Source organism: Nothobranchius furzeri, chromosome 11 (genome assembly GCF_043380555.1).
Source record: "Nothobranchius furzeri strain GRZ-AD chromosome 11, NfurGRZ-RIMD1, whole genome shotgun sequence".
Classification (NCBI taxonomy): Eukaryota; Metazoa; Chordata; class Actinopteri; order Cyprinodontiformes; family Nothobranchiidae; genus Nothobranchius; species Nothobranchius furzeri.
Genome location: NC_091751.1, coordinates 36306611 through 36319198, shown reverse-complemented (window position 1 = coordinate 36319198; position 12588 = coordinate 36306611). Strand labels below are relative to the sequence as shown.

At 45.9% G+C, this 12588-nt stretch overlaps 1 pseudogene; it reads right to left on the bottom strand.

Annotated features, from left to right (window-relative positions):
* Nucleotides 1-2591: 2591 nt before the first annotated feature.
* Nucleotides 2592-6040, bottom strand: LOC107383644 (tripartite motif-containing protein 16-like; annotated as a pseudogene).
* Nucleotides 6041-12588: the final 6548 nt, after the last annotated feature.

The window sequence follows — 12588 nt, the reverse complement described above, 5'->3', positions numbered from 1 at the left end:
TCGTGAAAAGTAAAACCCAAATACACGCAGCAAATTTTACAGGTTACACACAATTATTTACAATAAGACAACTTAATATTTATTTAATAGTATTTCTGATTTAAAACTCTACAGTTATTAGATTTCTCCTCTGACGTTCGGACTATGACCCATGTATAACCACAGAGTATACATGAGTATAATGGTTAGACGTAATGCATTGTGGGAAACTACCGTCCCAAATCCGCAAAAGGATGCATTTGCATCAAGGGATGCATCCTCGATACAACTGGGCGGAGCAAGAACACATCCGGGAACTCTGAGCGACCTTGCCGTGATACATACTTAGGATTGCCAACAACAGGCTACAATATCGCAACGAACTAACCAACTAGATGAGTCCTGGTTAGATGTAGAACAGACACTTTGCAACGAGATAGAGCTTTTGGGCATACCATTCATTAGTTCAAGCATAAGAAGACATGAAAGCTTCAAAAGTATTAATATCAGCTCCTCTCTGACAGCACGGTGGGAAGGTCTAAAATTGACAGTCTTCACTAAAACCCTGCAGATGCACTCCCATCTGGAATGACCCGAACATTTTGTATAACAATAAAATGATTAACCTTCCTGACTGGAAGTGTAACGGAATCCTATACCTAGATTGGATTCCATGACATTTAACTGGTTAAATGATAGGATAGACTAGAATGCATTTTTAGAATATCACCAAATTAGATCTGTAGATAAACAAAAATGTAATAATAATAAAGTGGAATGACAAAATACCATCAAGGGTACTAGACTTCTTTATTCTCAATCACCCAAAACTACAATCTAAAGTACAAGACACTGCAAAATGGATGATTCAATTCCTATAGAAAAATGGGAGGGGATCTGTCAGTCAGCCATGACCATAATTTCTGGTTTAAAACCTTTACAATGACCAGGAACTCCAATTTACAATTATTTCAATACAAAGTTCTGCACAGAGTACACGATACAGGTCATGGGATGTTCAGGATGGGGTTTGTGCCGTCTGACACCTGCACACACTGCACAGACAACATTCCTGACAATTACATCCATGTACTGTGGTTCTGTCCACCTGTTCAGGGATTCTGGTGCAGAGTATGTGAAGACCTGTCAAAGTGTCTGAAACGGCATATCCCAACTTGCCTATTTGGTTTGCTGGGAAGCCGGGATGATGTCCCGATTGAAACCAATTAGGTTCATGTGGTTCTGACTGCCACATGCATCACAAAGAAAACCATCCTCATCAGCTAGAAGATAATCTTTGCATTAACCAGTGACGAAATCTATTGTTGAATCATATTACACTTGAGATGCCTCTGCCTCCACAATCTCTTTGGGCTCCTTTGGTCGGTTCCATCACATAGCGAGGATGGAGGGTCATTGATATTGTCCTACACAATGCTGTGGTTGATGTGGTGGAGGGTCAGAGTTTGGAGTATCTGGAGGTTCCCTTGGGTTGGGTTCACTGGGGGGTCTGGCTGCGACCCCACTCTGGTGGTGCTTGGGTTGGCCTCAGTGGGTGGACTTCTGGCGGCCGTGTGTGGGGCCTTGTCAGTCATCAGTAACATCAGCGACTAGTGAGAAGAATGAGCCTGTCTCTCACAACACAGTTTCTCTCTTCTTGGAGGGATGGATGACAAACAGACTCGAAGATTATCTTCCTCTTGTAAACGAGCCCTGTACTTATTTTTCATCACAGCCAGAGTTGAAAATGATGATTCACAGAGGTAGGAGGTAGGAAAGGGGAGCAATATTTGCATCAGCAGCCACTTCAGGATACTCCGTTGAGAGGGAGGCCCAAACTTTTGGTTGACTTGCCTGTTGGAATCTGGCCTTCAGGATAATTCCAAGATAATTCCACAAAAGTCCAGATAAGTAAATAGCCTACATAAATTCTCAAGTCAAATTTTTACTTTCAATGGTGAATGGCCTGTATTTGACATAGCACCTTCTAGGGTCCTGGAACCCCCCAAGGCACTTTACAACACAATTACTGTAGTCATTCACCCACTCATACACACATTCACACCTCGGTGGTGATGAGCTTCACTGTAGCCACAGCTGCCCTGTGACGCACTGACAGAGGTGAGGCTGCCGTATACAGGCTCCACCGGTCCCTCCAACCACCAGCAGCAGGCGGAGTGGGTTAAGTGTCTTGCCCAAGGACACAACAACAGCGACAGACTGAGTGGAGCTTGAACCTGGAACCTTCCGATTACGAGGCGAGCATTTAACTCCGTAAAATGGTTGCTAAAATCTTGGTGAAAAAATATCAAAAATTATTTGTGATGTAATAAGAACACATAAAATATAAAACTAAATAACTAAAATGAAACTTTAAAAACTAGTAAAGCGTAAGTGCTTATGAAAAATTATGTGTAAATTGTGTTGTTTGTTCAGCAGTACTCAAATAACACAATTACAGGATGATAAAGAACATTTTCAACTAAAACTCAAAAAGCTACTTCTAATAAAATATTCAACCATAAATCAGAAATCTAAAGAAATACATGTCCCAAAATATTATAAATAAGGTTTTAGATTATGCCTCATTAACATGTGCTGAACTAAATACATCCCTGATAAATGGTTATTTTAACTTAGTTGTTTATCATTTAGATTCACCTAACTTTTACATTTGTGGTCACATTAAACACAATTCTACTTTTCTGTAACAAAAGAAAGCAAAAACGTTTTCACACTCGAGTTTGATCTCTACTCAGATAGTCATTCAAGACTAGTCAGACTAGAGTGAAGTCCTTTTTCTGCAGGAAAATAAGCGTTAAAGAAGATCTATGACAAAACAGTGACCTCTAGCGGAGAATTCTTTGAATTAACCAAATATGTGAGAAGAATGTGTTTACTTACTGAAGACAAAGATCAGTCAGCCTGAGACTACGTTGGCTTCGTCAGCTCCATTCTACTTAACCGTCTTTGCCGTGTCTCCGATGCGATCACAAAGCCTGACTCCAGCGTGTAGCCCTCTGTGGAGGAGAGTCATGGTTTCAGAGACGCTGCAGAAGGACAGAAGACCTGCTCTGTGATTTAGATCCACTCCTACACTGGAGGACTCGAGGCTTTGATCTTTTATCTTTGTTGGGAACCACGCCTGAGACCCTTCCTGAAGCTTTCTCCATCTCCCAGTAACAATGCCCCATCAGATGCTCTTTGATCAGGATCTGACCTCTGGCAGCACATCTGCCAGGGTGGTAGGGGAAACATTGCCCCGGCTTCATGAACGTCACTTTTCTGTTCTCCTCTGATAAGGAGACACAGGTGTTCGCTGTGTTTGGATCCAGCGTGATTTCTTGTGAATGTTCCAAACATTCAGCTCTGGGTTTTGGCTCTTGTGACAATAAAACATCAACCTCAGTAATTTTCTGAGAAATCTTAATATATTCATCCCTGAGAAGGTCCCATACCGTATCCACTGCTTCTGAGACAACCTCAGGCACCTTATCAAAGTGCAGGTAAAAGGAATGGGTTGCCAGAAAGTGGACAGATCTATGGATAGCTGTGGGTGCAGAGCATTTCAGAAGAAATTCAGTGTGATCCTCTGTGTTTGAGAGCTGCTTCAGCTCAGCATCTTTCCTCTTCAGCTCGGTGATCTTCTGCTCCAGCTTCTCCTGAAGCTCTTTGACCCGACTCACTTCAGTTTCCTGCTGGGATCTGATCTGCTGCTTCACATCAGAGCTTCTTTTGTGGATCAGACGGATCAGCTGAGTGAACATCTCCTCACTGTCCTCCACTGTTTTATCAGCAGAGTGATTGATGGCCTCCACCTTCTGTTGAAGCAGCTTCACATCTTTCACTCCGTCCTGGATTCCCTGCTGGATTTCTTCTCAAATCAAATCAAATCAAATCAAATCAAATCAAATCAAATCAAATCAAATCACTTTTATTGTCACGTCACATGTGCAGGTACACTGGTACAGTACATGCAAGTGAAATTCTTGTGTGCGAGCTTCACAGCAACAGAGTTATGCAAAAATACAGTAATGTAAAAACAAGTAAAATATAAAAATGACTAATCTAAGTAATAATATGTATCAGTTGTAATGTATATACATTACTAAATGTTTATGCAAGTATATATATTTTTTTAATATATTGTTCTACGTGTGTGCGTGTGAGTGTGTGAGTGTGTGTATAGTGTGTATATACGTGTTTTACAAATGAATAAAGTAAACAATAAGATAAGGGATATAAAATATACAGCGGTTGGTATGTGCAAAACAGTGGCATTAATGTACAGTATGGAGCGTGTAATGTTGGAGTTTCAGTAGTGAGGGTGAGGTGTCTGTGCAGTGTTCAGCAGTCTGATGGCCTGATGGAAAAAGCTGTCTCTCAGTCTGCTGGTTCTGGACCGGATGCTGCAGAACCTCCTTCCTGATGGAAGTAGTCTGAACAGTTTATGGCTGGGGTGACTTGAGTCCTTGATGATCCTCCCCGCTTTCCTCAGGCACCGCATCCTGTAGATGTCTTGGAGGGAGGGAAGCTCACCTCCAATAATCCTTTCTGCACGCCGCACTACTCTCTGGAGAGCTTTGCGGTTGTAAGCAGTGCTGTTGCCATACCAGGTGGAGATGCATCCAGTGAGGATGCTCTCAATGGCACAGCGATAGAAGGTCCTGAGGATGCGGTGGCTCATGCCAAATCTTTTCAGTCTCCTGAGAAAGAAGAGGCACTGCTGTGCCTTCTTCACTGTATTTTCCGTGTGCACTGACCACGTAAGATCCTCTGCCAGATGAACTCCAAGGAAACGGAAGCTGCTCACCCTCTCCACAGCGTCGCCGTTGATGGTGATGGGGGTGTGTATTCCTCTGCTCCTCCGGAAGTCCACTATCATCTCCTTTGTCTTTGTGACGTTGAGGGTGAGACTGTTGTCCTGACACCAGTGGGTCAGGGCGCTGATCTCCTCCCTGTAGGCCGTCTCATCGTCGTTGGTGATGAGACCTACCACTGTGGTGTCGTCCGCATACTTCACAATGATGTTGGAGTTTCTCGTGGCCGTGCAGTCGTAGGTGTAGAGTGAGTACAGCAGAGGGCTCAGCACACACCCCTGCGGAGCACCAGTGTTCAGTGTGACGGGGGATGAGGTGGTGCCGCCCAGTCTGACCACCTGGCGTCTGTCAGACAGAAAGTTAAGGATCCAGCGGCAGAGGGAGCTGCTCAGTCCTAGATCCTGCAGTTTCCTGTCCAGCTTCAAGGGAACAATGGTGTTGAATGCTGAGCTGTAATCTACAAACAGCATTCTCACATACGTGTCCCTCTTCTCCAGGTGTGACAGGGCAGCATGGAGTGTCAGGGCTATGGCATCATCAGTAGACCTGTTGTGGCGGTATGCAAACTGTAGAGGGTCCAGTGAATCGGGCAGTACAGAGCAGATGAAGTCCCTGACCAACTTCTCGAAGCATTTGCTCACGATGGGTGTCAGGGCTACAGGTCGCCAGTCATTCAATGTGGAGATGGTGGAGGATTTGGGTACAGGGACAATGGTGGCCATTTTGAAGCAGGCTGGGACTGCAGACAGAGAGAGGGAAAGGTTGAAGATGTGTGTAAACACTCCAGCCAGCTGACCCGCGCATGACCTTAGGACGTGGCCGGGAATCCCGTCCGGACCAGTAGCTTTCTCGTCTCACTTCCAGCTCGCTCTGTCTCTCAGTCCTTTCTACTGCAGCTGAGACTGTGTCGTGGCCTTTATGTTCCTCCACAGGACAGAGATAACAGATACACTTCTGATCAGTACGACAGAACATCTTCATCACCTCATCATGAAGAGAGCAGATGTTCTCCTGGAGGTTCTTGGAGGGCTCCACCAGCTTGTGTCTCTTAAGTGGAGGCACATAATGTGGCTGAAGATGTTTCTCACAGTAAGAGGCCAGACAGAACAAACAGGACTTGGTGACTTTCAGTTTTCTTCCAGAGCAGAAATCACAGGCCACATCTTCAGGTCCAGCATAGCAGTGATCAGCAGGAGCCGCTTGGGTCCAGTCTTATTCAGCTGATCCACTAAAGTGGCTGTGTGTGTGTGTGTGTGCGTGCGTGCGTGTGTGTGTGTGCATGCGCGCGTGTGTGTGTGTGTGTGTGTGTGCAAGCGTGTGTGTGTGTGTGTGAGTGAGTGGTGGTGATGGTGGGGGTCTCCTGCTGAGCTGCCCTCTGAATCCTCACTCAGCATCTGGTTCACTCAGGGTGAGGACAGCAGGATTCAGAAGAGGAGGAGATGGTTCCATTGCACGGGAGCTGCAGCAGGCAGTCGGAGGAGGATGGGAGCACGAAGTCCAGGAGGAGGAGGAGGAGGAGGAGGAGGAGGAGCAAAGGCGAAGGTTAGTTGAATGAAAAGAAATCTGTAAAGTTATTATCTTTGCTTTTGATCTAAAAGCCACAAAACTCTGAAGAGTCATCACATGGAGAGCTTCTGTGAAAGGATTGTGAATTCTTCTGGTGCTCTTCAGTTAAGGAACACAGAATAAAAGGGTCTGAGGCGCTCAGGAGGAGGAAAAAAGTTTTATATACGTCTCTAAACATCCTCGGTTACTTTAGAAGTTTTTCTTTTATTTCATTATTATAGTTGAGCTCATGTTTTTATGCCACAGCTCTAAAATCTGTTTTACCAATCAGCTGATTTGCAGCTGTTAGGATTACCAAGTCATCTATTAACCTGGCAGCAGCCAGATCTGTAGCCCCGTGTCGAGTCTGAGTTTGGAAAACTCCAAATCTTGCGACAATTCATCTTGCAGCACAAGATTAGTCATGCTTGGTCAGTTTGTTACATTTATTAAAGTCAAACCTAAATTCATTTTCATTCACTGAAACACAATCGAATCTACTGACTGTTCTGATGAATCAGCAAATTTTATCTTGAGCCAGAGTCCAGCTTTAGATCCTTTATGGTTCAGATTATAAATTCACTTTACAGATTATATTTATGATCATTGACTCATGCTGTGATGGTTTAGATGGATTACCTTCCCAGTGACGTGAACTGGACGAATCCCAACAAGCGACCAGTTTGATGAGATGAAAACATTCTGCTGCGACTGTGTGGAGATTAAACTTTGGGTTCAGATGCTGAAAACTTCTGAAAGGCAGCTTCTTCTCTGTTTTAATGTACAACGTCTCCTCTGGAAACAATCATAATTACAGGGTCAAAGGTCAACCTGTCAGGGCCAAGCAGTCATTGTTCTGGCCGTGCTAATCCTCAGTAAAAGCTGCAGATTATTCCATTATTCCGTGATGGTGGTGGGATTAGATCCAGTTGTTATTTAAAGAACTTTAAACCCATTCTACTCTGATTAATAATCCACCAGCCTTTTTACTCCACACCAGAGTGGAAATGTGTCCTCTCTGGGAAAGAAATGCATCCAGAAATTAGAACTCTCGCTCTCAGATTATGGTTCCTCTGCGGTTACGGCATCTTTTAGTAGAAACCCAGATTAGCTCTGAGGAGTGGAGCAGCAGAATTAAATAAACATTTATTATGGTTAAAAACCACAAAACCTGTCAAGTAAACTTAAAATTGTTTTATTTCCTACAAAAATCTGCAAACGTTATAACATTGGACAGATTACAGCATAAAGTCAGTAGACCCCCTTAATCTGATTAAGTCAACATTTGTTTGTAAAAATAAATAAATATAAAGGGTCTGTTGGCGTTTTAGCCAAATGAACTATTTGTCATTTGTTGGCTGAGAAGATTTGATTGTTTGGGATTATAATCCCAACAGCTGCTGTCTGTCATGCTTTTCTGTGTTCGTATATAACCTGGATGCTCTGTGTGTGTGTGTGTGTGTGTGTGTGTGTGTGTGTGTGTGTGTGTGTGTGCGCGCGCTGGGGTATAATTTGGCTGATGGACTCTGGAATCACTGCTCATCGGTGGGGGAAACACTAGAAATATGTTTATTTTGACTCATTTCACTTAACTGCAGGGATGATGGCTGCTGTTGTTTCTGCCGCTCCGATTGAAACTCCGAACATCCTGATAATATGAATCTTCTTTTAAATATTTGGGTCAAAGAGGCAGAGGTGGTTCTATATGAAAACAATATTAAAACCCATAAAAAACAGACACTAAAGTTTTAAGGTTGAAGAAATGAAGTTTAATTTCTTCACTGGTAGAAAAGTCTTTTAAAATTGTTGTTTATAAACCACATATTCACAGAATGTGATTGTAATAAATGTAATTAAAAATAAAAATTAATTACAAGGTGCTAAATTAAATTGAAGCTGCTTCAGACTGATAAAAAATATCTTTAAAATTAGGATGAAGGCCAAAGTAAAAAATCTTCTTGCCTTTTAAAATTAGAGGGGGTACCAAATTATAGTGAAATTACTCACTAAACCTAAAAGGCAAGAAATAGTTTAAAATGACAAGTGATGGATTAATAATTGATGTAATTGGAAATGAACCTGTCTGGTGTCAAATGTTCTGAGATGAATGTTTTTGTGAAAATTTACTATAAATGAATCAATCTCTGTGATTTTTAATCTTTGTATTATTTTTTATCTCTGAAACACACAATAAAGTTTATTTTTAACAGTGTTGTAATTACATTCACCATCTCTTTGTTCACCAGACAAATAACAAAAGTAATCCTTCAAACGGATAAAGTCACAACAAAGCAGCAGACAGACATCATTACTGTCATTGTTGTGGTTCTGTTGCACATTAACTACATTTATGAACTGTTCTGGGATCTGATCTAGCAGATTAGATCAAATTCTGCTGGAATTGCTCTACATGCAATTACTCATTACTTAAAAAAAATGAAAAGCCTGATGTTTATTTAGTGCAGGGAGTGTGGAGGTCAACGGTATCTCTACATCTTCTACTTATATAATCGACTGTGGTCGAATATCATCATTCACCAAGAGGAACCCACTGGAGCAGATAAGTCTCTAACAGGTCTGGTCCTTCATGGCCAACATCCAGCAAGTTTTAATTGTTTCTCTGCTCTAACACACCTGAATCAATGATTGATTCACCTTTTCAATAAGGGATCAGTTCTGCAGAAGCCTGTCAATCACTTGCTGGTTACAGCCAGGTGACTTGGAAGAGCAAAACCGCTCCAAGTCACCTGAAAAAAGATTTTCTTCTTCTGCCCTTGAGGAAAGTTGCTCCACATCAGGAGTCAATTAAAACACTCGCTGTTAATTGTGCTTTGCAAATGAGATCATCCACAGTTGTCAGAACACAAGCACGCACACACATGTACACATACATGCACACACACGCACACACACATGCACATGCACACATGCACACACACATGCACATGCACACATACATGCACACACACATGCACACACACACATGCACACATACATGCACACACACACACATGCACATGGACGCATGCACACACATGCATGCACAAGGACAAATCACCATCATAAAATCTATGTGTCCTGTCCTCAAAGATGCACATAATGGCCAGTTCGGGATATGTGTGTTAAATATTGTCCATCCATCCATCCATCCATCCATCCATCCATCCATCTATTTTCATCCGCTTATCCGGAGTTGGGTCGCGGGGGCAGTAGCCTAAGTCGAGAGGCCCAGACTTCCCTCTCCCCAGCCACTTGGGCCAGCTCCTCTGGGGGAATCCCAAGGCGTTCCCTGGCCAGGTGAGAGACATAGTCCCTCCACCGTGTCCTGGGCCTACCTTTAGGGCTCCTCCCGGTTGGACGTGCCTGGAAAACCTCACCAGGGAGGCATCCTAACCAGATGCCCGAGCCACCTCAACTGGCTCCTCTCGATGTGGAGGAGCAGCAGGTCTACTCCGAGCCCCTCCTGAATGTCCGAGCTTCTCACCCTATATCTAAGGGAGAGCCCAGCCACTCTTCGGAGAAAACTCATTTCGGCCGCTTGTATCCGCGGTCTCGTTCTTTTGGTCACTACCCAAAGCTAATGACCATAGGTGAGGGTAGGAACGTAGATCGACCGGTAAATTGAGAGCTTCGCCTTCTGACTCAGCTCTCTCTTCATCACGACAGACCGAAACAATGCTTGCATCACTGCAGATGCAGCACCAATCCGCCTATCAATCTCACACTCCAGTTTTCCCTCACTCGTGAAGAAGACCCAGAGATACTTAAACTCTTCCACTTGGGGCAGGACCTCATCCCTGACTCAGAGAAGGCATTCTACCCTTTTCCGAATCAAGACCATGGTCTCAGATTTAGAGGAGCTGATTCTCATCCTAGCTGCTTCATGCTCGGCTGCGAACCGCTCCAGCGAAAGCTGAAGATCACGTTCTGATGAAGCCAACAGGACCACATCATCTGCAAAAAGCAGAGACCTGATCCTCAGGCCACCAAAACAGATACCCTCCACACCTTGTCTGCGCCTAGAAATCCTGTCCATAAAGGTTATGAACAGAATCGGTGACAAAGGGCAGCCTTGGCGGGGTCCAACTCTCACTGGGAACGAGCCCGACTTACTGCCGGCAATGCAGACCAATCTCTGATACCGGTCATACAGGGACCTAACAGCCCGTATCAGAGGGCCTGGTACCCCATACTCTCGGAGTACCCCCCACACGGCCCCCCAAGGGACGCGGTCAAACGCCTTCTCCAAATCCACAAACCACATGTAGACTGATTGAGCAAATTCCCACGCACCCTCCAGGATCCCCCTAAGGGTATAGAGCTGGTCCAGTATTCCACGGCCAGGACGAAAACCACATTGCTCCTCCTGAATCTGAGGTTCAACAATCTGACGGACCCTCCTCTCCAGAACCCCTGAATAGACCTTACCAGGAAGGCTCAGGAGTGTGATCCCCCTGGAGTTGGAACACTTTCTGCGATCCCCCATTTTAAATAAGGGGACCACCATCCCGGTCTGCCAGTCCAGTGGGACTCCCCCCGATGTCCACGCGATATTGCAGAGCCGCATCAGCCAACACAGCCCCACAACATCCAGAGCCTTAAGGAACTCTGGAACTCCGGGCGGATCTCATCCACCCCTGGAGCCTTGCCACAGAGGAGCTTTTTAACCACGTCAGTGACCTCAGCCCCAGAGGTTTGAGAGGCCAACCCAATGTCCCCAAACTCTGCTTCCTCACTGGAAGACGTCTCGGTGGGATTGAGGAGGTCTTCGAAGTATTCTGCCCACCGATCCACAACGTCCTGAGCAGAGGTCAGCAGCACACCGTCCCCTCTATAGATAGTGTTGTTAGCGCACTGCTTTCCCCCCTGAGGCGCCGGATGGTGGACCAGAATCTCCTCGAAGTCGTACGGAAGTCTTGCTCCATGGTCTCACCGAACTCCTCCCATGCCCGGGTTTTTGCCTTAGCGACCACTCGAGCCGCGTTCCGCTTGGACTGCCGGTACCCGTCAGCTGCCTCTGGAGCCCAACAGGCCAAAAAGACCTGATAGGATTCTTTCTTCAGCTTGACAGCATCCCTAACCGCCGGTGTCCACCAGAGGGTTCGGGGGTTGCCACCACGACAGGCACCGATGACACTCGCGATACGTTTGGGCCTGCCTGGTCTGACCGGCATCCTCCCCCACCATCTGAGCCAACTCACCACAAGGTAGTGGTCAGTTCACAGCTCTGCCCCTCTCTTCACCCGAGTGTCCAAGACATGCGGCCGCAGGTCAGATGAAACAACAACGTCGATCGTCAAGCTGCGGCCTAAGGTATCCTGGTGCCAAGAGCACATATGGACACCTTTTTGTCTGAACATGGTGTTCTTTATGGACAATCCATGACTGGCACAGAAGTCCAAAAACAAAACACCACTCGAATTCAGATCAGGGGGTCCGTTCCTCCCAACCACACCTCTCCAGATCTCACTGTCGTCGCCCACGTGAGAGTTAAAGTCCCCCAGCAGAATGAGGGAGTCACTGGAAGGAGCGCTTTCTGGCACCCCCTCCAAGGTCTCCAAAAAGGGTGGGTAGTCTAAACTGTAGCTTGGTGCATAAGCACAGACCACAGTCAGAACCCGTCCCCCCACACGTAGGCGGAGGGAGGCTACCCACTCATTCACCGGGGTAATCCCCAACGTACAGGCATCAAGATGGTGAGCAACTAGTATGCCCACCCCTGCTCGGCGCCTCTCAGTGGGAGCAACTCCAGAGTGATAGAAAGTCCAACCCCTCTCAAGGAATCTGGTTCCAGAGCTAGAGCCATGCGTTGAGGTGAGTCCGACTATATCTAGTCGGAACCTCTCAACCTCACACACCAACTCAGGCTCCTTCCCCACCAGAGAGGTGACATTCCATGTGCCAAGAGCCAGCTTCTGTAGCCGAGGATCAGACCGCCAAGGTCCCCGCCCTCGACTACCACCCGTCACACACTGCACCCGACCCCTTTGGCCCCTCCCACGAATGGTGAGCCCTTGGGAAGGGGGACCCACATTTCCTCTTCGGGCTGTGCTTGGCCAGGCTCCATGGGTGAAGGCCCAGCCACCAGGCGCTCGCCAACGTGCCCCACCTCCAGGCCTGGCTCCAGAGGGGGGCCCCAGTGACCCATGTCCGGGTGAGGGAACACGGTTTCCATTCAAATAACTCATCATAAGAGGTCTTCGGGCTGCTCTTTGTCTGATCCCTCACCTAGGACCTGTTTGCT